This window comes from Pan paniscus, chromosome 15 (genome assembly GCF_029289425.2).
Source record: "Pan paniscus chromosome 15, NHGRI_mPanPan1-v2.0_pri, whole genome shotgun sequence".
Lineage (NCBI taxonomy): Eukaryota > Metazoa > Chordata > Mammalia > Primates > Hominidae > Pan > Pan paniscus.
In genome coordinates, this window is record NC_073264.2 from 15479149 (window position 1) to 15505545 (window position 26397).

A 26397-nucleotide genomic window follows, 5' to 3' on the forward strand; every position below is an offset into this window, starting at 1 on the left:
GAGATTCACTTTCAGATTTGATTATTTCATTTATGATTTGATATTTTCATTGAACCTCATGATATGATAAAGTTTTCCAGAACCTGCTAGAACAATTGACTTTGCTTTCAGCATTATGAAGCCACTGGGGCATATAAGTAGTTCATTTATGTTTGTATTTAACCAGACAGGAACAAGTTGAGCTACTTTTCTGGCCACCTTTGTTTAGACCTGTTTTTTTTAGTTATTTTTGTTTGTTTGTTTTTGAAACGGGTCTCACTCTGTCACCTAGGCTGGAATGCAGTGGCGTGATCAGAGCTCACTGCAGCCTCTACCTTCTAGGCTCAAGCAATCCTCTCACCTCAGCCTCCTGAAAAGCTGCGACCACAGGCTCATACCACCATACCCAGCTAATTAAAAATATATTTTTTTGTACAGACAGGGTTTTTCCATGTTTCCTAGACTTGTCTCCAACTCCTGAGCTCAAGCAATCTGCCTTCCTCAGCCTCCTAAAGTGTAGAGCTGTGTTTTTAGTCTTTTTTGAGCTGTTTTACAATGCAGTTTTGAATTGATAAGTTTGGATTCATTCTGATATTTACAGATTTAACATCCTACTTCACAAGATGCTCATAGCCTTGATCCATTACAGTAGCCACCTTGTCCATCTCTGCTCATAGCCTAACTAACAGAAGCCAGAGGGAAGAAATGGAAGCCAACAAGAGTCCAGAACACACATTTTATAAGAGCATAAGAAATTTAAAAATAGCAAAGTATATCATGAAGTTTCTAATAGATATGCGTGGATAAAATTTATTCTTAATCAATATATTCTATAAACTGGGAGAAAATATTAAACACATGAAAAGTAAGGAACTTGGGCTGGGCGCGGTGACTCACGCCTGTAATCCCAGCACTTTGGGAGGCTGAGGTGGGCGGATCACAAAGTCAGGAGATCAAGACCATCCTGGCTAACACGGTGCAACCCTGTCTCTACTAAAAATACAGAAAATTAGCCAGGCATGGTGGCGGGTGCCTGTAGTCCCAGCTACTTGGGAGGCTGAGGCAGGAGAATGCTGTCAACCTGGGAGGCGGAGCTTGCAGTGAACCAAGATTGCGCCACTGCACTCCAGCCTGGGTGACAGAGCAAGACTCCGTCTCAAAAAAAAAAAAGAAAGAAAAGTAAGGAACTTTTATTATTATTATATAACTAATATTGGTAAGCTATTGATTATTGCCACAATTTCAGATCCTGTTATTGGTCTATTCAGAAATTCAACTTCTTCCTGGTTTCGTCTTGGGAGAGGGTACGTGTCAAGGAATTTATCCATTTCTTCTAGAATTTCTAGTTGATTTGTGTAGAGGTGTTTGTAGTATTCTCTGATGGTAGTTTGTATTTCTGTGGGATCGGTGGTGATATCCCCTTTATCATTTTTTATTGCGTCTATTTGATTCTTCTCTCTTTTTTTCTTTATTAGTCTTGCTAGCGGTCTATCAATTTTGTTGATCCTTTCAAAAAACCAGCTCCTGGATTCATTAATTTTTTGAAGGGTTTTTTGTGTCTCTATTTCCTTCAGTTCTGCTCTGATTTTAGTTATTTCTTGCCTTCTGCTAGCTTTTGAAGGTGTTTGCTCTTGCTTTTCTAGTTCTTTTAATTGTGATGATAGGGTGTCGATTTTGGATCTTTCTTGCTTTCTCTTGTGGGCATTTAGTGCTATAAATTTCCCTCTACACACTGCTTTGAATGCGTCCCAGAGATTCTGGTATGTTGTGTCTTTGATCTTGTTGGTTTCAAAGAACATCTTTATTTCTGCCTTCATTTCGTTATGCAACTATTAGTCATTCAGGAGCAGGTTGTTCAGTTTCCATGTAGTTGAGCGGTTTTGAGTGAGATTCTTAATCCTGAGTTCTAGTTTGATTGCACTGTGGTCTGAGAGATAGTTTGTTATAATTTCTGTTCTTTTACATTTGCTGAGGAGAGCTTTACTTCCAAGTATGTGGTCAATTTTGGAATAGATGTGGTGTGGTGCTGAAAAAAATGTATATTCTGTTGATTTGGGGTGGAGAGTTCTGTAGATGTCTATTAGGTCCGCTTGGTGCAGAGCTGAGTTCAATTCCTGGGTATCCTTGTTGACTTTCTGTCTCGTTGATCTGTCTAATGTTGACAGTGGGGTGTTAAAGTCTCCCATTATTAATGTGTGGGAGTCTTACCACACCTTGAAATCACTGTGATTTCCATGAACTGACTGACAAAAACCACGAGGATGTAAGGAGGGTCAGAGGCTGTCTTACTGTCTGTAAGGCTGAGCTCACATCCACCTCACAGGAGCATTATGGAAAATTCAAGACTGCAACGCATGTGCTGGATGCATGCAACGAAAAAATATAACACTTCACTTCTCTAACTGTAAGAAAATACCTACATTTTAGATTGAAATTGTTTGAGCTTTAGATTTGAAATTATCTGAAATCAAGACTATTCTAAAAAGAAAATCAAACACATGACCGGAAATCTAACATGAAGCACATACAGAGAATTGATAGATGCTTTTAAATTACACTGGTAGTAGAGAAAAATGTAACATAAATTTTTATGCTCTGATTATAAGAACAAAGGGCATTTTAGAAAAGGCATTTGCCCCCTCTCTTAGAGCCTTCCACTCTGGCCCCCACAATGCCTGACAGAGCAAATCTGGGTCAGACTGGATGCAACCTGTGATTCCCAAAAGAGACAAACAAAACAAGGTTCAGGATGCTCAGTACTGCGATGGAATGCCAAGACACAGAAAAGCCATGTGTCAAGAAGGGGGGAGTTATTCTTTAGACACATCCTGATATATGTTTATCATTAAAGATCAGTGGCTTTTGTGAGTCTAAAAAATTAAGCCTTAAATGTTTTCATCAAATTCCAGTTAACTACCTGATTTATCTAGGTTATATTAACAGTATTATTTAGAATTTCACCTTGATATGAAGATGTCTGTGTAACTTTTACAATGATGTAAAACAAAGAGTAGGATTAGGGAGGGCACAGGCCACTGGTGCAATGGATAACGCATCTGACTATGGATGAAGGAATTTAGCCTGGAATAAGGAACTTTTATTTCCAGCTTAGTGACGCACACAAATTTTAAAAATAAAATAAAAACCATGTTTTATGTGATTCATGTTTCTCCTAATGCAAAGAAGATGGGTACTATTAATAAAAATATTTTTAAAATGTGAGGGCTAAGGCCCCAGAAGTTCTGCTATGATTTTTAATGTTTCATAGAGTGATTATCATCACAGAAGCTCAAGCATTACATAAATACAAACGCGTATACCCCGACCTGGTAATTCTGTTTCTTGAAATTTATCTTCAGGTCCACCCGCATATCTACAAATTGATGCATATTCAATGTTATGTACTGCAGCACTGTTTATAAGAGCAAAAGACTGGAAACAGCCTAAATTTCCATCTATAAAAGACTAAATAAATAAAGGTACATCCCTAAAATGGAATATTATGTGGCTGTTAAAAAAGAGAGAGAGAGAAAGAGAGGAGAAGCAAGAAAAAGAGAAAACTTTCTACATTCAAACTAATAGTAGAAAACTCTCCAAGATACAATTTTAAAGAAAAAAAAAATCAAAGTCAAGAAAACTATAGAGGAGGCTGCCTTTAGTGTAAGACAGTTGAAAATTATAAATATATTCATATGTTTATAAAGAAATTTTAGGAGGCTATAAAAAACAAAACAAAGGGAAAGAGGAACAGGAGCTGGGACACAGGTGAGCAAGATGCACGGCAGGCATATGTCTTCATCTTCGTATGCTTTTATTTAAAAATGTTGGACCACGTGTACATGTTATCTATTTTAAAATTTAGATTTTAAAATACAAGCAAGAAAACAAGAAAATGAAAGCATAAAAATAGCATGTGGAACTACCAGTAAAAGATACTAATCCATGGAGATAATGGCAAGGTAGCTCCTAGATGCGCTGATTTCTCTATCACATTGTATAAACAAGCCATCAACTATGGGATTTGTAATTAAAAATGAGTCTATTTGAAACACCACATTATAAAAAGCTATTAAGTAAATCTTTAAAGTGACAGTAAATGATGACTTAACATTTTAAAGAGATACAGTCACATCGCATGTGTGACTGCAGTCATCTGTATAAAAGTCATCATTACCTTCATCATTTCTTCTTCTCCTGCCGTTTTACTTTTTGCTTCTATGTCCCCTGCTTCATTGCATCTAATAAACCAGCTATTTGAGGCCAACAAAGCCATTTTCCCCTAAGTGAAACAAAATAACAAAATCGCCATGAGGATACTTCTTGTAGAAGAAACATTAAGTGTTTAGACTGAATGAATTTTTCCTCCCTGATTTAAAAATCACAGAAAAGAACTTAGAGAAAAACCTGAAAAATATAATACAAGAACATATAGAAAAGGAAACCAAAATCACCTTTCATTTTGCTATTCAAAGATTGCCACAATAAATATTTGTAGTGTATCTTCCTAGTAGGACTAAACTCTAATTAGATGAGGTAGGATTGCTTCCTTTCTAAAAGATCTACTGAAGATAAAACTGATTTAGTTCTGTTTGAAAAATTAACTTTAAAGACAAGAACATAATTATGAATGCATACTTTATTCAAATATTAGCATTTTAAGTAAAATTTATTTTCTTCATAATTAGAAAACATGAAAAGGCATATACAATGCCTTTGGTGTTTTGAATTTAAGAATCAATGTCTGAGGGAATTTTGTGTGTGAAAATAAATATTCATACACATTTTTCGTTGTTTAATGTTTGATGTATTACACTGCTTTCTATTAAACAAAACTTTAAAAACAGATTTTCTTGTGTATCTAAATCTGGGTTATAAATTTGGTTAGCTTAACTCCCGTAACAAATATAATGTTTATTTATAACTTGTATTTGGTTGATTCTTTTGGAAAACTTGGAATACAATAACATTTAGACAAAATATCTATAAATACAATGATTACAAAATATGTTAACCTTATATCACATCCAGTTAAAAACGTGCTGATAATATGGATTTAATTTCTTAGTCAAGTCACAAGGGCTGGGTGGTCTCTCATCTCGATGGCTCCCGGTGAGCCCTGGAACATGGCGGTGTGGTCCAAGGTGATTTAAACCTGTGCCACAGATTATTCAGCTGAGTCCTTTTTGCAATAGAGTTTTAAGACCCTCTTTCATTTAAATTTAAATTTTTGAAACTTAGTTTCCTTCCTAAAAATAAAATGAAATGAACTTTCCTAAAGTGTTGTAAATTAGTACTATCTAAGTCATCATCCTGGCCTTATGAAATATTGGCATTTTCTACTGGTGTAACTTTTATTAGAAGCATTCATCATAACTAGTAGGATCATCTCAAAGGGGTTGCAACACATTAGCAGGTAATGAAATCAATGTAGTGTTTCCTGAATGGTATCAGGTGGGTGGGGGGGGAAAAAGAATACACACAGACACACAGAGGAAGGCGAAAAAGAGAATAAGAAATATCAAGATGCATAACACACGGATAAGTAAGTATTGTTAAGTACAACTCTTGCTTCAGTTATACATATGTGTGTGCTGGGCTGCAATGTAAAAATGCATTTCTCAATGGATTGGGTCAAAATAGTTTTCAAGTCACTGACTTAAGATTTTATCCTAGGGGATGAGGAAATTAGTCTAAGTGATTACCTCTTTCTGGTGGGATGTTTGTTTAATCTGTCATCTTAGAAAACACTGCTGAGTTCCTATTTTCAGTTCATTGTTGTATACTACCAAAGCTGCTACTCAAAGGCTGAGCTTATCTTCTATTTGCTTGTTCTGCATGGTGCCCACTGGTCCTTACTGTTTTTGATATAGTTATCTACTTTTTAAAGACAGTTTAGCACTCACATATTTTTGTTCAATCTTTACTTCTCACACAAACAGAAAAAGGAAATTATGTATTCTGTATCAACAAAGATTTAACAAAACATCCATACACTACAACTGTCTACTTACTAAAATTAAGAATTAGTATATTATCTTTTTTCTTCTTATATTAAAACTATCTTTTCATACACTATTTTAAGCTTATGAACTGAAAGTCTTTTAGAGATAATTTACTTCAATGAACTATTATTATTTATATTTTATAAGCAAATTGTCACAACTTGGTCTTAGCTAGCTCTACTGTTCGCTTACAGTCTCTAAAGTTTCTGAAAGCATCCATGACTTCTGCTACAAAGAAGATACTTAGGAACGATTCTGTTTTCCTACTCTGTGACCTAAAATTGACTGGTTCTTCAATGGAAATGAGATCCATATCGGGCACTAAGGGTATACAGAAATAATTGTGGGCAAAAGTACTAAAGCTATTTTTGTTGCACTATATATTGAGATCTCTTTAAGGCTCTGTGTTCTTACTGATTTATTCCAATTTAATGTATTATACTATTGCATCCTACTTTTTCTTTTTAAATATATTATTATTGATGGCTACAGACTTTGTGTTAAACTGACAGGAAGTTTTTATAAACAATAACAGCACTCACATTTTGAAAGACTGCTTCCCATTGTTCTCTTGGTCCAATTGCATCTGAACGCCAACAACAAGTTCATCTGAATTTATACTAAGATATTTTCCATAGCCAGGTTTCAGGGTGATTCTGTACATTAATAAGATAGATAAAAGTTAAAAACTGAGAGAAAATTAATTATAGGACATCAAAACAGGACATGTGTATGTGTGTGGGTGTGTACATATCTAAAATTCCAGACTGGACATATTCCAAGTGTTCAAAAGATGCATGTGGCTGAGTGGTGACTCACTCCTGTAATCTCTGTGCTTTGGGAAGCCAATGGGAGAAGTGCTTGAGGCAAGAAGTTCAAGATCAGCCTGGACAACATAGTGAGACCCCATCTTTACAAAAAATTTGAAAAGTTAGCTGGGCATGGTGGTGTGCACATATAATACCAGCTACTTGGGAGGCTGACGCAGGAGGAGTGCTTGAGCTCAGAAATTTGAGGTTATAGTGAGCTATGATCACACCACTGCCCTCCAGCCTGGGTGACAGATTGAGACTCTGTGCCTTCAAAAAAAAAAAAAAGCTACATGTGACTAGTTGTTGCCATATTGGACAGTACAGTTTAAAATTTAGTTTTATATTTTGCTTTTTTAATATAAACATTGTACCTTATATATTACATAATATTTTCAAAATTCATCATGCTTCAATTATACCTCTTTAGTTATAAACTTCAATAATAAATTACTAAAACTTTATGTCATCAAACAGTTTTCCAGAAAATGCTGCTTCCATTTACATTCTTACCTCAAATTAACAGAGTATGTTTTGTATCATGGATTTTTTTTTAAACGTTATGACTCTAAAAAAATACTTGAAAACCTGATACGAAAAAAACAGTATCCTATTAATTTGCATTTTAGTAGTTAACTAGAATAACAATTGTTTTCTTTTCCTTTCCTTTTTAGTTTTTAGATTATCTGGTAATGCCCCTTGTCCATTTTTCTATTCAGATCTGATTGTTCGCAATTTTTCTACTGGGGTCTTCAGTGCTATGAATTCTATACAAGATACATATGAAGAGTAAGAACTCACTGCCTATTAAGATTGTTGCAAATATTTTCTCATTTGTCAGTTTTCTTTATAATCCTTCTTTGTTTATAATTGTAAAGCCATTTAAAACTATTGAATTTTTCTTCTCTGCTTTTATTCTTTTTCACCCTACTTATCAGACTTTCAAAGAAAGTATAGAAATAATCATCTTAATGTGATTTTTTAAAATTATGATTTCTTTTACCTTACCAAGAATCTCCTCGGATGCCAGAATTGACTTGTACTCCTTTATACATTAATGATTATATAACAGAAATCATTATCATGTTGATGTAACCAATTACTAAAATATGTAAATTCACTTTCAGTATCTTTTACTCAAAGAATCATTCTATACTTCTGCACAAGGTGAGAATAAAAAAGGTTACTTTATAAAATGACTGTAAAAATATTGAGTAAAAATATTCTTTTGGTCGTTATGATGCTGTTAACATTCTCTGCTGGTTTCAACAATATTCCTTTTTTTTTAGTCTTCCTGTTTGTCTGTGGACTTCCAAACAGTGAGTTAAAATATCATAGCAAGAGTGAACCAGGTTTTGTACTATTTGATTTATTTTTTAATCTATCTTATTTGGTGTATGAAATTATTAATCTTCATCTTTTAACTTACATATCTTTTTTCCAGCCTAGCATTATATATTGATAGGAAATCCACTAAAAGTAGATCACAAAATCTACTTTTCAAAAAAGCTATTTCATTTTTTATATCAAAATTACCATGGGCTTAAGACAGATACTAAAATTTTTAATGAATACAATTAAATTTTTAAAATAACTGGTTACTAATTATATTACAATATAAGTTCACCTGGAATCAGATAATTTGACAGCCATAAACTGCTCTGGAGGACTAGGGCCCTCATCAACTATTGGAGAAAAAACATTTGAAAATAAATTTGACATATGCTATAAATATAAAGACATTATTTTACTTTAAAAAATGTGGCTATTTTCTTCTGCAATTAAATGTAAGAATATTCAGATACACTGATGTCACTGTAATACTGTATCTTTGGAATCAAGATCTATTTTATCTTCTTTTAACTACAGTGGTAATTTTATACACTGAGTAAGACAGGGTGATATAATGCTTATTTAATAACTTTCGAGATAGCTTCTCTTTATATTTTAAAATACAGTCAGAAATAAGCACTTATTTAAAAAAGCTAAATGCCTTCATTTATTCAATGGATGGCCTTGCTGACGAAATGATACTGCTTTTTATCTTCTAATTACTTCATATCTCATTAGTGCTTCCTCTAATGGGCTAAAGAAACTGTGGAAACTTCAAACTGTTAAATGCACCCAGGTTAGTTTTGGTAATAGGTCTGAATAAAAAAGAAATTCAAATATGTTTGACTCAAATAGGTTTTCTTTTTTCTTTCCACTTACTATTTTAATTATTCATATTGTTTTGATTTCCAAAGATACTCTTCTGGAACTATACGGAATGTTTTCAAATGCTTATATTAGAAAGAGGGACTTGCCAATGGCTGGCAAATATTAAGGAATTTAAAAAAATGGAAGAGTCAAATGCAATGGTTCCATTCCTTGGGAAAATGTTTGAGACTAGTTAGAGTTTGGCCTAAGTGAATGAATGTCCTAAAATCTACACTTGTGGCAGGATCTTCCGTTCCAGACACAAACCTTCTTTGTGTGGAGCTCCCAGGGTAAAAAGACCATTGTCGAGTGCATGTATATAGGTTCCCTCATCCATTTCAATGGCTATGGTTCCTGAAATTTCACCAAAGTTTGTTACTGTTCACCAGATTCCTAAAAAATAAAATTGATATTTCAACTTTATATTTTAGTTTTGACACAGAGTTCTTTGTTATTATAACTTAGTTTTAAAAACTTTTTATTTTGCAGTCGTAAGAAATACTACAAAGATCTCACATATCCTTTACTCACTTTGTCTCAGTGATAACATCTTGCATAAGTATCATACATTGTTAGAATCAGGAAACTGACATTGATATAATCCATGAAGCTTATTCAGATTTCACCAGTTGTACATGTACTTGTTTGCATGTATGTGCAGATTCATGCGACTACCAGCACAGTCAGGATTAGGTTTTTAAAATACACAATAGCAACATACAGCCAGGCATGGGGGTGCATGCCTGTAATCCCAGCTACTCGGGGAGCTGTGAAAGAGGATCACTTGAGCCCAGGAGTTCAAGGTTATAGTGAGCTATGATCATGCCACTGCACTCTAGCCTGAGTGACAGAGCAAGGTCCTGTCTCAGAAAAAGACCAAAACAAAACAAAAGGCAACATGTGAAGGTACAAAGTGATATATGGAGAACGGTCTCTCTCATGATAGACCTCAGCCATCTATTCATGCCTGCTTTCCAGAGGCAATGCCTATGATAATGCTTCTTAAAAATGCCTCTACAGGAAGACTTTCTAGCATAGTAATTTTTTTTTTTTTTTGAGATGGAGTCTCGCTCTGTCGCCCAGGCTGAAGTGCAGCGACGCGATATTGGCTCACTGTAACCTCCACCTCCTGGGTTCAAACAATTCTCTGCCTCAGCTTCCCGAGTAGCTGGGGTTACAAGAGCCTGTCACCATGCCCAAATAATTTTTTTTGTATTTTTAGTAGAGACGGGGTTTCACCACATTGGCCAGGCTGGTCTTGAACTCCTGACCTCGTGATCCACCCGCCTCTGCCTCCCAAAGTGCTGGGATTACAGGTGTGAGCCACCACGCCCAGCCAGTAATCTTAACTATGATTTTAGATTGAAAGCAAAATGAGCAGAATCTATGTCTATGTATACTAAAGTCCAATTTGCCAATATAAATGTTAGACTCTAGCAACAATTATTTTAGCACTTGTTATAAAAGTTTATATCTTAATGTTAAAAAATATTCTCAAACCTCCTCCTAAATTGTACCTTAACTAGAGTAGAAATGAGTCAATCATTAACTGGATATGACATATTAAGGAATTCTTGTTAATTTTACAAGGTCTGATAATAACATAGTATAATGTATAAAAGTAAAGAACAAAAGAGGTGATGAGAGAAAGACATACCACGTTAAGAAATGTACATTTATTTTTTTCAAAGTTTTCAACTTCTTTGCCTTTGGTTTGAATGTCCTCCCGTAGCTCACAGTAATTTGATCGTCAGAAGCCTTCTTCTCTCAGCTCATCAAAGTCATTCTCCGTCCAGCTTTGTTTCGTTGCTGGTGAGGAGCTGTGTTCCTTTGGAGGAGGAGAGGCGCTCTGATTTTTAGAGTTTCCAGTTTTTCTGTTCTGTTTTTTCCCCATCTTTGTGGTTTTATCTACTTTTGGTCTTTGATGATGGTGATGTACAGAAGGGTTTTTGGTGTGTGGATGTCCTTTCTGTTTGTTAGTTTTCCTTCTAACAGGCAGGACCCTCAGCTGTAGGTCTGTTGGAGTACCCTGCAGTGTGAGGTGTCAGTGTGCACCTGCTGGAGGGTGCCTCCCAGTTAGAATAACCAATATAGAGAAGTGCTTAAAGGAGCTGATGGAGCTGAAAACCAAGGCTCGAGAACTACGTGAAGAATGCAGAAGCCTCAGAAGCCAACGCGATCAACTGGAAGAAAGGGTATCAGCAATGGAAGATGAAATGAATGAAATGAAGCGAGAAGGAAAGTTTAGAGAAAAAAGAATAAAAAGAAACGAGCAAAGCCTCCAAGAAATATGGGACTATGTGAAAAGACCAAATCTATGTCTGACTGGTGTACCTGAAAGTGATGGGGAGAATGGAACCAAGTTGGAAAACACTCTGCAGGATATTATCCAGGAGAATTTCCCCAATCTAGCAAGGCAGGCCAACGTTCAGATTCAGGAAATACAGAGAATGCCACAAAGATACTCCTCGAGAAGAGCAACTCCAAGACACATAATTGTCAGATTCACCAAAGCTGAAATGAAGGAAAAAATGTTAAGGGCAGTCAGAGAGAAAGGTCGGGTTACCCTCAAAGGGAAGCCCATCAGACTAACAGTGGATTTCTCGGCAGAAACGCTGCAAGCCAGAAGAGAGTGGAGGCCAATATTCAACATTCTTAAAGAAAGGAATTTTCAACCCAGAATTTCATATCCAGACAAACTAAGCTTCATAAGTGAAGGAGAAATAAAATACTTTACAGACAAGCAAATGCTGAGAGATTTTGTCACCACCAGGCCTGCCCTAAAAGAGCTTCTGAAGGAAGCGCTAAACATGGAAAGGAACAACCGGTACCAGCTGCTGCAAAATCATGCCAAAATGTAACGACCATCAAGACTAGGAAGAAACAGCATCAACTAACGAGCAAAATCACCACCTAACATCATAATGACAGGATCAAATTCACACATAACACTATTAACTTTAAATGTAAATGGACTAAATGCTCCAATTAAAAGACACAGACTGGCAAATTGGATAAAGAGTCAAGACCCATCAGTGTGCTGTATTCAGGAAACCCATCTCACGTGCAGAGACACACATAGGCTCAACATAAAAGGATGGAGGAAGATCTACCAAGCAAATGGAAAACAAAAAAAGGCAGGGGTTGCAATCCTAGTCTCTGATAAAACAGACTTTAAACCAACAAAGATCAAAAGAAACAAAGGCCATTACATAATGGTAAAGGGATCAATTCAACAAGAAGAGCTCACTATCCTAAATATATATGCACCCAATACAGGAGCACCAAGATTCATAAAACAAGTCCTGAGTGACCTACAAAGAGACTTAGACTCCCACACATTAATAATGGGAGACTTTAACACCCCACTGTCAACATTAGACAGATCAACGAGACAGAAAGTCAACAAGGATACCCAGGAATTGAACTCAGCTCTGCACCAAGCGGACCTAATAGACATCTCAGAACTCTCCACCCCAAATCAACAGAATATACATTTTTTTCAGCACCACACCACACCTATTCCAAAATTGACCACATACTTGGAAGTAAAGCTCTCCTCAGCAAATGTAAAAGAACAGAAATTATAACAAACTATCTCTCAGACCACAGTGCAATCAAACTAGAACTCAGGATTAAGAATATCACTCAAAACCGCTCAACTACATGGAAATTGAACAACCTGCTCCTGAATGACTACTGGGTACATAACGAAATGAAGGCAGAAATAAAGATGTTCTTTGAAACCAATGAGAACAAAGACACAACATACCAGAATCTCTGGGATGCATTCAAAGCAGTGTGTAGAGGGAAATTTATAGCACTAAATGCCCACAAGAGAAAGCAGGAAAGATCCAAAATTCACACCCTAAAATCACAATTAAAAGAACTAGAAAAGCAAGAGCAAACACCTTCAAAAGCTAGCAGAAGGCAAGAAATAACTAAAATCAGAGCAGAACTGAAGGAAATAGAGACACAAAAAACCCTTCAAAAAATTAATGAATCCAGGAGCTGGTTTTTTGAAAGGATCAACAAAATTGATAGACCACTAGCAAGACTAATAAAGAAAAAAAGAGAGAAGAATCAAATAGATGCAATAAAAATGATAAAGGGGATATCACCACTGATCCCACAGAAATACAAACTACCATCAGTGAATACTATGAACACCTCTACGCAAATCAACTAGAAAATCTAGAAGAAATGGATAAATTCCTTGACACATACACTCTCCCAAGACTAAACCAGGAAGAAGTTGAATCTCTGAATAGACCAATAACAGGATCTGAAATTGTGGCAATAATCAATACCTTACCAACCAAAAAGAGTCCAGGACCAGATGGATTCACAGTGGAATTCTACCAGAGGTAGAAGGAGGAACTGGTACCATTCCTTCTGAAACTATTCCAATCAGTAGAAAAAGAGGGAATCCTCCCTAACTCATTTTATGAGGCCAGCATCATTTTGATACCAAAGCCGGGCAGAGACACAACCAAAAAAGAGAATTTTAGACCAATATCCTTGATGAACATTGATGCAAAAATCCTCAATAAAATACTGGCAAAATGAATCCAGCAGCACATCAAAAAGCTTATCCACCATGATCAAGTGGGCTTCATCCCTGGGATGCAAGGCTGGTTCAATATATGCAAATCAATAAATGTAATCCAGCATATAAACAGAGCCAAAGACAAAAACCACATGATTATCTCAATAGATGCAGAAAAGGCCTTTGACAAAATTCAACAACCCTTCATGCTAAAAACTCCCAATAAATTAGGTATTGATGGGACATATTTCAAAATACTAAGAGCTATCTATGACAAACCCACAGCCAATATCATACTGAATGGGCAAAAACTGGAAGCATTCCCTTTGAAAACTGGCACAAGACAGGGATGCCCTCTCTCACCACTCCTATTCAACATAGTGTTGGAAGTTCTGGCCAGGGCAACTAGGCAGGAGAAGGAAATAAAGGGTATTCAATTAGGAAAAGAGGAAGTCAAATTGTCCCTGTTTGCAGATGACATCATTGTATATCTAGAAAACCCCATTGTCTCAGCCCAAAATCTCCTTAAACTGATAAGCAACTTCAGCAAAGTCTCAGGATACAAAATCAATGTACAAAACTCACAAGCATTCTTATACACCAACAACAGACAAACAGAGAGCCAAATCATGAGTGAACTCCCACTCACAATTGCTTCAAAGAGAATAAAATACCTCGGAATCCAACTTACAAGGGATGTGAAGGACCTCTTCAAGGAGAACTACAAACCGCTGCTCAAGTAAATAAAAGAGGATACAAACAAATGGAAGAACATTCCATCCCCATGGGTAGGAAGAATCAATATCGTGAAAATGGCCATACTGCCCAAGGTAATTTACAGATTCAATGCCATCCCCATCAAGCTACCAATGCCTTTCTTCACAGAATTGGAAAAAACTACTTTAAAGTTCATATGGAACCAAAACAGAGCCCGCATCGCCAAGTCAATCCTAAGCCAAAAGAACAAAGCTGGAGGCATCACACTACCTGACTTCAAACTATACTACAAGGCTACAGTAACCAAAACAGCATGGTACTGGTACCAAAACAGAGATATAGATCAATGGAACAGAACAGAGCCCTCAGAAATAACGCCGCATATCTACAACTATCTGATCTTTGACAAACCTGACAAAAACAAGCAATGGGGAAAGGATTCCCTATTTAATAAATGGTGCTGGGAAAACTGGCAAGCCATATGTAGCAAGCTGAAACTGGATCCCTTCCTTACACCTTATACAAAAATCAATTCAAGATGGATTAAAGACTTAAACATTAGACCTAAAACCATAAAAACCCTAGAAGAAAACCTAGGCATTACCATTCCAGGACATAGGCATGGGCAAGGACTTCATGTCTAAAACACCAAAAGCAATGGCAACAAAAGACAAAATTGACAAATGGGATGTAATTAAACTAAAGAGCTTCTGCACAGCAAAAGAAACTACCATCAGAGTGAACAGGCAACCTACAAAATGGGAGAAAATTTTCGCAACCTACTCATCTGACAAAGGGCTAATATCCAGAATCTACAGTGAACACAAACAAGTTTACAAGAAAAAACCAACAACCCCATCAAAAAGTGGGCAAAGGACATGAACAGACACTTCTCAAAAGAAGACATTTATGCAGCCAAAAAACACATGCAAAAATGCTCACCATCACTGGCCATCAGAGAAATGCAAATCAAAACCACAATGAGATACCATCTCACAGCAGTTAGAATGGCGATCATTAAAAAGTCAGGAAACAACAGGTGCTGGAGAGGATATGGAGAAATAGGAACACTTTTACACTGTTGGTGGGACTGTCAACTAGTTCAACCATTGTGGAAGTCAGTGTGGCGATTCCTCAGGGATCTAGAACTAGAAATGCCATTTGACCCAGCCATCCCATTACTGGGTATATACCCAAAGGACTATAAATCATGCTGCTATAAAGACACATGCACACGTATGTTTATTGCGGCATTATTCGCAATAGCAAAGACTTGGAACCAACCCAAATGTCCAACAATGATAGACTGGATTAAGAAAATGTGGCACATATACACCATGGAATACTATGCAGCCATAAAAAATGATGAGTACATGTCCTTTGTAGGGACATGGATGAAATTGGAAATCTTCATTCTCAGTAAACTATCGCAAAAACAAAAAACCAAACACCGCATATTCTCACTCATAGGTGGGAATTGAACAATGAGATCACATGGACACAGGAAGGGGAACATCACACTCTGGGGACTGTTGTTGGGTGGGGGGAGGGGGGAGGGATAGCATTGGGAGATATACCTAATGCTAGATGACGAGTTAGTGGGTGCAGCACACCAGCATGTCACATGTATACGTATGTAATTAACCTGCTCAATGTGCACATGTACCCTAAAACTTAAAGTATAATAATAAAAAAAAATAAAATAAAAGAAATGTACATTTATGTACTTATGGATAAAATGATGTAATATCTGTGATTTTACTTAAAATTTTCTAGGAAAAAACGTGTGTGGGGGTGTGTATGTAAATGAAACGAAATTGGCAAAATATTGATAATTAATGCTGGGGCCTGGGCACATGGGGGACTCATTATATTCTTATATGTATGGATTAGTTTGGATATTTCCATAATAAAAAGGTTTTAAAGATTCGGTTAATTCCACTGCACAAAATTTTCTATTTAACTAAACATTTCATGCTTTTCATAATCAATTTTAAAATACATAAAATTTTAGCTAAAATGAAGTTGGACCCTTATGTAACACCAAATACAAAAAGTAACTTAAAATAGACCAAAGACCTAAATGTAAGAGCTAAAGTTAGAAAACTTTTAGAAGAAAATGGGAAAAGCTTCACGACAATGAATTTCGCAATGATTTCTTATATAGAACATCAAAGGCACAGGCAACAAAAGAAAACACAGACAAACTGGACTTCATCAGAATTAAAAACTTTTGTGCATCAAGAACCACTGTCAACAGAATAAAAGGCAACCCAGAGAATGGAGAAAATATGTGTAAACTACATACATTATAAGGAATTAATATCCAGACTATACAGAGAACTCCAAAAAGACAAATACCACAATTCAAAACTGGGCAAAGGATATATACGGACATTGCACCAAAGATGATATACAAATGGCCAATAAGCACTCGAAAAGATGCTCAACATCACTAGTCACTAGGGAAATATAAATCAAAACCATAATGCAATACCACTTCATACCCATTAGAATGCTATTATCAAAACAAATAAAAAACAGAAATCAAGAAAACCAGAAAAACAAATGTTGGGCAGGATGTGGAGAAACTGAAACCCTGTGCAATGCTGGTGGGAAGGTAAAATGGTGCATGTATTTAAATGCCACTGAAGTGTACACGTAAAAATAGAAAAACTGGCAAATTCTATATTCTGTATATTTTACCTCCACAAACACACGAAGCCAATGGAGAAAAAGAAAATTAATCAAAATAGACAATTAAAAAGAAATAAAACTAATAAGCAATTTAGATGATTGAGTTATAGCTACAATTGTTTTCAGGAAAAGAAATAATGCTTTATTCAGAATCATTATAAACAGTGTTATGATTAGCAAGTCTTTCTTATAAATGTAATAGTTAATAATTTTAAATTAGTTTTATTTTGTATGTTCTATGCCACGTTCACCAAGTACACTTAATATTAAATAAAATTATTTAAATATAATATCTCATTAATGTTTTGTAAATGAAGAAGAAATTTCTGGCAGACAAGCTCCTCAAAATTTTCACACTCTGTCCAAGTAGGGAAATGATACAATATCATTACTTATAATATTGTCAACTGAAAAAGAAATTACTTTGAACAGATGCCAGTATTTCTTCTCAATGAGATTTCAAAGAATAAGAAAGCTAAACACAGTATTATCAAGAATTAAATGTGAGCATTCTGCCTACTTTCTGCAAGTGGCCTACATTCAACCTTTGGAGGTATGCTTATACGTTTAACGACTAAAGTAACATAACATAATACTTAACAGTGCCACTCAGGGGTTTTAGCTGTGAAAAAGCAGTGGATCCTAAGAACAGTGGGCACTGAAGTTGCCTGTCTCTATGTCAGGTTACAGCTCAAGCTGTGTATATGCTGCAGACGCCCAAGCTGAATTTAAGAGAATCCGCTCTAAAACATTACTTGCTATTTAGACACATGCTTAAAGTTATTTCCTTTTAAACCTTAGGCAGATGGTGAAATATTCCCACTGTATTGTCTCACAATGCATAACAAAGCTTTTCACGTATTTTCAGATAGTTGAGAATGTTTCCATATGTCTGGCATGCCTGTAATCCAGCACTTTGAGAGGTGGAAGCAGGACAATCACTTAAGCCCAGGAGTTCAAAATCAGCCTAGGCAACAAAAGGAGACCCCTATCTCTACAAAAATATTAAGAAATTAGCTGTGTATGGTGGTACAAGACAGTGGTCCCAGCTACTCGGGAGTTCGAGGTGAGAGGATTGCTTGAGCCTACGAGGTCGAGGGTGCGCTGAGCCATGATCATGTCACTGCACTCCAGCCTGAGCAACAAAGCAACAGCCTGTCTCAAAAAAAAAAAAAAAAAAAAAAAACAAAAAAAACATAAAAAAAACCGGCCCGATGCACCAGTGTCATGGCTGATAAGATACTCCCAGGGCACCCTCATTCTAGCATCAAGGCTGTGTGACAGCTCACCTCACCTTCTGACTAACCCAGTGCTTCTGTGCTAAGGGCCCCCTTAAACCTCTACCTTCATTATATGCTTGGCACAAAGGAATGATATATCTTAGATTTGGAAATGGAATTTTCTTCCCCAATCTTACTGTAGTCTAAGTACCCTTCACAGACCTTCTGTTAACCCATAGCTTACTCAGCTTTAGTTCCTGGGTAAATCAAATCTGTGTTTTGCAAACTACGATGTTGTAAGTTCAACTGCTTCTGAATCTAGCAGAGCTCAGTGAAACTCTTTGCTTACAGACATGCTCATTTTTATTAATGTCACACACGGTATTCTCCATGTGAAAGACAGAATTTCTTTCATCCTATTTACCAATCCCTTCAGATCCTTGTGAGTAACCAACAGAACAGCTTTAAAAAATTAAAAGGGTTTTTTCTTTCCCTTCACAAATAGGCACATGCTTACTTATACGGCAAGTTTAGAAAATCCACAATGCAAAAGAAGGTGGAAGGACAAGGAGAAAAAGACGCAGAAGGACTTCCTCTTCCAGCCAAGATGGACTTGCCTTCCCACCATGACCAACGAGAAAACTGAAGCTGGATAGAATATTTGAGAAAACTGTTTTCGGGGATTGGAACACAGGCAGAACAGGACTGTGATATTTGAGAACAGGAAAACACAGGAGGTAAATCTCACACACACTTCTGTTTTCTGCCCAATGGCAGTTTCTCGACCACACAGAGAGAGGTAGAGACCTCCAAAAATGAGGCAATGTCACTGTCACTAAGCTGAGAGTCTTGCAGTGCTAACATGTTTGGAGTTTATAGAATAAGGTACTGGAGAAGAGGGAACTACATACAGGTGAGGCCTCAAAAGAGAATGCAAAAGTTCTCTGCAGGTCTGGGGCCAAGGGCTGGGGGGAGTGCATACAGCAGGCAGGCTCCACAAGGCCTCTGCAGAGTGGCTGGCACTTCTGAGGGCTGACTGGAGATGCCAGAGAGCACACAAATTTGGGACATAGCAGAGTGGAAAGAACTCATCAAGTATACCTAGAACATGTGGCTGAGGGCCATGAGGATGAACCTTTCCTACAGTAAGAGTCACTATCTAAGTCTACAGACAAAAACCTAATAAATAAGCACAAACTAACAAAGGCCCAGGCTTGACAGGAGCAAAAGGGTGGTCAAATAATATAACTAGGCATCAAGACATTTAACAGAAATAAAGGTTAAAATGTTATGAAAATGAAAGACTGAATTTATAAGGAAGACTTCACAATCCTAAATGCGTACACATGACAGCTTCAAAATACTTTAAGCAAAAACTGCTCAAGTAGACAGATCTAGAATTACAGTTGGAGATTTTAACATAACTCTCAATACATTGTAGGATGAGTAAAAAATCAGTAAGGACACAGAAGATGTGCATAGTCACAAGCTCCACCAGTTGATCTAACTGACATCTAAAGAACACTGAACCACCGGGCGCCACGGCTCACGCCCGTAATCCCAGCACTTTGGGAGGCCGAGGCGGGCGGATCGCCTGAGGTCAGGAGTTTGAGACCAGCTTGGCCAACGTGGTGAAACCCCGCCTCTATTAAAAATATTAAAAAAATTAGCCAGGCGTGGTGGCAGGTGCCTGTAATTCCAGCTCCTCCAGAGGCTGAGGCAGGAGAATCACTTGAACCTGGGAGGCGGAGGCTGCAGTAAGCCGAGATCGTTCCACTGCACTCCAGCCTGCTGGGCAACAGAGTGCGACTTCATCTCCAAAAAAATAAAAAAATAAAAAATAAAAAACAACCCTGAACCAACATCTACATAATACACATTCTTTTTAAGTGTACATGGAAATTCACTAAGAATGTATGTTCTCCAACTATACTATAAATGAATTAGAAATCAGCAACAATAACATACCTATAATATCTCTATGTAGTAGAAATTAAAAAACAATACACTTTTAAATAACTCAAGTGTCCATGAAAAGAAAAATCACAAGGAAAACTAGATGATATTTTGAATGGAATGAAAATGAAAGCAAAATGTGTTGACTATAACTAAAACTAACGTGAAATGAAGAGATCTAACTCTCTTCTTAAGAAGCAATAAAACAAGAGCAAAGTAAACTGAAAATAAGTTAAAGGGAGGACAAAAAAAGACTGAAAATAAATGAAATAAAAAATGAAAAAAAGAGAAAATAAGTAATACTGAAACAGGCTTGTCCAACCTGAGGGCTGCATGTGGCCCAGGCCAGGTTTGAATGCAGCCCAACACAAATTCATAAACTTTCTTGAAACATTATGAGATTTTTTTCCTTTTTTTTTTTTTTTTTGGCTTATCAGCTTATCGTTAATGTATTCTATGTGTGGCCCAAGACAATTCTTCTCCTTCCGTTGTGGCCCAGGGAAGATAAAAGAGTGAATAACCCTGTACTAAAAGATCATTAATGATCTAAAATAAGTGATCTTATAAAGAATTGATAAACCTCCAGCTAGACTGACTGATCCAGGAAAAAATAGAAAAAACACAAATTACCAATATGAAGAGACTGCAATACAGATTAGATTCTACAGACATTAAAAGGATATTAAAGGAATATTCTGAACAATTTTATGCCAATAAATCCAACAACTTGGATGAAATGAAATTTTCCTAAAAGACAAAAATTACCAAAACTGACAACAGAAAAATCTGAAAATATCTCTTAAAAAATCTTAATTCTCCCACAAAAAACTAAAACCAAACCAAACAAAACCCTCTAGGTTCAGATGACTTCACTGGTAAATCCTATCAAACATGTAAAGAAGAAATCATACCTATCTTACACAGCTATTTCCAAAAACAGGGAAGGAGACAGCACTTCCCATCTAATTTTATGACACCCAATATCACCTTGACACCAAAATCAAACAAAGACATTACAAGAAAAGGATACAAAAGTCCAATATCTCCATCAACACCAATATAGAAATCTTAAAAAAAAAAAAAAAAACCTAGAAATCAACTCTAGCAATATTCCAAAGGACAATGCACCACAACCAAGTGGGGTTTATCTCAGGGATGTAAAGTTAGTTTAAAAGTTGAAAATGAAACCAATGTAATTCATTGGCAGAATGAAGAAAGTTGTATAATCATCTCAACAGATACAGAAAGAGACATTTGACAGCATTAAACATCGTTATGATAAAAACTGCCAAGAAACAAAATTTAAAAGGAATGTCCTCATTTTGATAAAGGTTTTCTCTGTAGATCATACAGACATCATACCATATGGTGCACTACTGAAAGCTTTCTGCCTAAGCTTGGAAACAATGCAATTATGCCCATTCTCGTGACTTCTGTTCAACACTATGAAAGTCCTGGACAGTAAAATAAACCAATAAAAAGCAAGACAAGACATAAAGATTAGAAAGAAAGAAGTAAAATGATAGTCACAGGAAACATAATTGCAAATTTCTTAGTTTTCTATATAAACAAACCACTAGAAGTAATAAGTGAAACAGACTTATCAGACTATAAACTCACTATACAAAAATCAATTGTATATCTACATACTGACAGCAAACAACTGGAAAGTCAAATTCAAAAGTTCTACTGACAGTAATGTAAAAGTATAAAATACTTAAGAATAAATTTTTAAACAGGCATGCAAGACTGCTACATTGAAAATTATGAAATATTGAGGCCCAATATTAAGATGTTGATTCTCCCCCAAATGATCTGGACTCAATACAACTCTCCGAGAAAATCCAACAGGCTTCACTGTAGAAATTAATAAACTAATAGTAAGTACAAAGTTGGAGGACACACACTACCTGATCTCAAGACTTCATGAAATTATAGCAATCAAGAGAAATATACCAAAAGAAAAACAGACAATCGATAGAACAGAGTCCAGAAATAGACCAATACATAGAAAGTTAATTGACTTTTTATGAAGATATGAAACAGGATTAATGGAAAAAGGAAACACCAGTGGTGCTGGCACAAATGGCTATCAAGATGATAAAAAAAAAAAAGTAAATCTTGAAACCAAACTCACACCATGCCAAAAATTAATTTGAGATTAATGACAGATTTAATGTAAAAACTAAAACTATGATGCCTCTAAAAGACAATGTAGAATATTTTCCTGACTTTGGGGTAAGCAAAGATCTCTTAGATCAAAGAGATAAGGCAGTAACCATAAAAGAAAAAAATAAACTAAGCTTTATAAAAATTAAAAGCTTCTGACCATCCTGGCTGACATGGTGAAACCCTGTCACTACTAAAAACTCAAAAAATTAGCTGGGCGTGGTGGCAAGTGCCTGTAGTCCCAGCTACTTGGGAGGCTAAGGCAGGAGAATGGCGTGAACCTGGGAGGTGGACCTAGCAGTGAACAAAGATTGCACCACTGCCCTCCAGCCTGGGTGACAGAGCGAGACTCCATCTCAAAAAAAAAAAAAAGCTGTCCATCCAAAAACCACCATTAAGAAACTGAAAAGGTAAAACTCAGACTGGGAGAAAAGACTGATTACACCATCAACTCTTGGCAAGGATGTAACTGGAGAACTAATTCATTCTTGGTGGGAGGATAAAATAGCACAACCACTTTAGAAAATTTTTGACAGTTTCTTATATAGTTAAACATTCACCTATCCTTTGACACAGCAATTCCACATCTACATGTCTACCCTAGATATTTACCCTAATTTTAGAATTGTTGATTTGCCATTTCAAAAGCAATGATTCTTCCAGAACATTAGCTTTACACCATTCCATATTTTATATATTTTTTAAGCTACCATAATTTATGAAGATTCAAAATGCAACTTGCCAAGTTTTAAAAGAGAAAAAAAAGTATGGAAACAGCTAAACGGAAAACAGGCTGGTTAAGTGTGTTTGGGTCAGTTTATTTCTAGTATCATTTACAGGCTACCCTGATATTGTATTTAAATTTTTCATTCATTTCAGAGTTCACAAAATAATGATTTTTCCTGTGAAGATACCTCGTTTAAGAGACAACTGACTTCTACAACTAAAATGTACACATGTTCAAAGAAAATAGCTTGTAAAATATATTTGGTTGAATAACATTTACATTAAGCCTTTAAAATTATGTATCAGAATCTCCGGCTATTAAGCAGTCTAATGGTGCCTACTAAGTCAGAGAGTTGTAATTCTTCTCTCCTGTGCTCTGTTCTGATAATGAAGTAAAGGCGTCAGTAGCATCTACTGTGCTAAAGAATAAATGGAATTTACAACTGTAGGTAATATTTAAGCACTTTAAGACAAATGTGAATACATCATAAATTTCTAACTAGGAAAATATTTTCAATGAGATCTCAAGAAATGTTAACTTTTTTTCAGAATAAAGCACTGAAAACTGACTCACCAACATATCAAGCTGGGTTTCTTCATCTTCTTCTCTTTTTCTCTTCTTATCTTTGCTCTTTTTCTTCTTACTACAGGAAATAATTTATATAGATGAGTTTAAGTATATTGATTTGTGTGATAAATAAATATCATAAGATTGAAACTTGGAAGTCTTTTAAGTTGTTTCATTTATAAATTATTGATTTAGGAAGACTTACATTGCTATGCCCTCTTAAATACAGTACTGAGAATTTGCTTCAGGCTTTGTACATATTATGTTAAAGTTCAAAGCAGATTGTAGAGCCACACCACCAGATTTTAAATCCCGATTCTGTCACTTCTTAGCTCTGCAATTTTTGGAAAAGGTACTGAATCTCTCTGTGAGTCAGTTTCCCCACTTAAAAAATTAGGATAACAACTTAACTCTTTTTTTTTTTTTTTTTTTTTTTTTGAGACGGAGTCTCGCTCTGTCACCCAGGCTGGAGTGCAGTGGCGCGATCTCGGCTCACTGCAAGATCCGCCTCCCGGGTTCACGCCATTCTCCTGCCTCAGCCTCCCGAGTAGCTGGGACTACAGGCGCCCGCTACCACGCCCGGCTAATTTTTTGTATTTTTAGTAGAGACGGGGTTTCACCGTGTTAGCCAGGATGGTCTGGATCTCCTGACCTCGTGATCCGCCCGCCTCGGCCTCCCAAAGTGCTGGGATTACAGGCGTGAGCCACCGCGCCCGGCCAACAACTTAACTCTTAAGGCTATTGTGAGGATTAAGAGGTAATATGTATCTTCACACATTGCTGGTGGAAATGTAAAATGGTGCAGCATCTACAGGAAACAGTTTGGGGTTCCTCAAAAAGTTAAAGAGTTACCATATGACCCAGCAATTTTACGCCTAACTATGTATACCCAAGGGAAATGAAAACATACACCCACAAAAATACTTACATAAGAATATTCACACTAGCATTAGTCACAATAGTCAAAAAGGGGAAACAGTCTAAATGTTCATCAACTGATGAATGGATGAACAAAATATTACATCCATACAATGGACTACACTACGCAGCCATAAAAAGGAACAAGTGCTACAACAATGATGGACCTAAAGAATGTTGTAAGTGAAAGAAGCCAGATACAAAAGGCCACATGTTACATGATTTCTTAGGAAATATTCAGAATAGGCAATTTCACATAGATAGCAGACTAGTGGTTGCCAAGGACTAGGAGAGGGGGAAGATGGGATGTGACAGCTTTAATGGGTAGGAAGAGATTTCCTTCTGAGATGACAAAAATGCTGAGCAACTAGACAGTGGTGAACCTCTTGGATATATACTAAAAACCACTGACTGTACAAAAGGGTGAATTTTATAATTATGAATTGCATCGCAATAAAAAAATAAAAACCCAAGAGGGATTTGAAAAAAGTTAATGTGCAAAATGCCTACAACAATTTCTTGGCGCATTGAAAGTGCTATATAAGCATTAATTATGATTATTACGATAATCTTAAGACACTCTTGTCTGCATTTTCATCATAAAGTTTTCAGAAGATAACTCACCACTCCTCACAGGAAATTCACAGAGTAAAAATCTCACATTCATTCAAGATATACCTGCCATTTATTCTGGCATCTTCATGAGGCCAGACTCCTCGAGAGGGTTCTCAAGGGCAGTGGCTTCAGCTCACTCCTTGATACTTTCTTTCCATCTCGCCTAACAATATCAAAACTTCTGTTTATCACGGAGGCCAGGAAGAAATGCTCAATATTTGTATGTACAGTCAACCTCAGGCAAATCTGCCAGTTAAAAAAGAAGCGGGGATATGAATGCACAGGTATTTTTCTCCTAAAGAGCTAATAAATTACCACTACAACCTCCTCCTCACATTTGGCTCAATTTATTTACTGCATGTATGTTCTCTCATTTAATCCTCACAGTCTTCTAAAGGTATAAAAAATGGTCTGAAAGTATAAATGTGTAAACGGAGGTTCAAAGATACTTGATCTCTTAATGAGTAAATGGAAGTTCAGACATATTAACCAATTTGCCACAAATTACAAAATTAGTAAATGACAGAGTGCAGGTTCCAGCCCATATCCCTATCAAAGTCCATATACACCTCAACCACTGTGTGATTCATCCTGGTTTCACTCTACATATTAGCTTAGAAAAAAATTAATCAATAATTTTTCCAGGAAGAGACAATGGAGAAAAGAATAATCCCTAATAAAGGAAGTTATTATAATGAACTACAAGATCAGACTAAGGCAGACCCACCAGGCAGAGGCCTGGAGAGATGCCTCAGGGGACCCAAACTCGTGAGTACGGGGCCACGGGTCACCCGCCCGTCTATCCTGTTTCCAGGGTCGTCCGCGCAGGAGGCTGCCCCTCTCTGCACAGGTGCCAGGAAGCGCGGTCCGGCCTCCGCCCAGCCCAGACAGGGTCAGAGCAAAAGAAGCCTGGGAGGCCACGAAGCCGGCTCTCCGCATCACGGCTTCCACCGGATTCGCGGGGGTGGAGTGCATCCGAAAAGAACTGAGGAGGCTCCCGCCGGAGCTGCAGGACCCAGCTCTTCACCTCGGTTCCCTTGGGCACAAGCTTGGTAGACTTCACATAAGAGTACTAGGCCATGGCTGCGGGAGACTTCTGCGCGGAGAGGCTGAAGCCAGCTCAGGAAGAGTATGTGACCTGGAGCAGCACCAGGGCGAGGAGGAACAGAAGTGGAGGCGAAGTAAACACTCCCTGACAACGTAGGTCTGTCCAGAACCCGCCTCCGTCTTCACCCAAACGCTGAATGGCTGAGATTTCCACTTCCGGGTTTCT

General features: G+C 36.8%; 1 long non-coding RNA gene across 4 annotated transcripts; it reads right to left on the bottom strand.

The window, feature by feature from the left end:
• Positions 1 to 4165: 4165 nt before the first annotated feature.
• On the bottom strand, positions 4166 to 26397 carry LOC117978890 (uncharacterized). 4 transcript variants are annotated; one of them, XR_010109880.1, is made up of 7 exons: positions 26152 to 26396; positions 25188 to 25370; positions 23598 to 23667; positions 10647 to 10817; positions 9257 to 9382; positions 8418 to 8475; positions 4166 to 4258 (listed from the first exon to the last, which is right to left on the bottom strand). It is a non-coding gene; the product is annotated as an uncharacterized LOC117978890 (long non-coding RNA). The 4 variants fall into 4 exon arrangements; XR_010109881.1 differs by having other exon boundaries at positions 25852 to 26370; XR_010109879.1 differs by lacking the exon at positions 10647 to 10817 and having other exon boundaries at positions 26152 to 26397.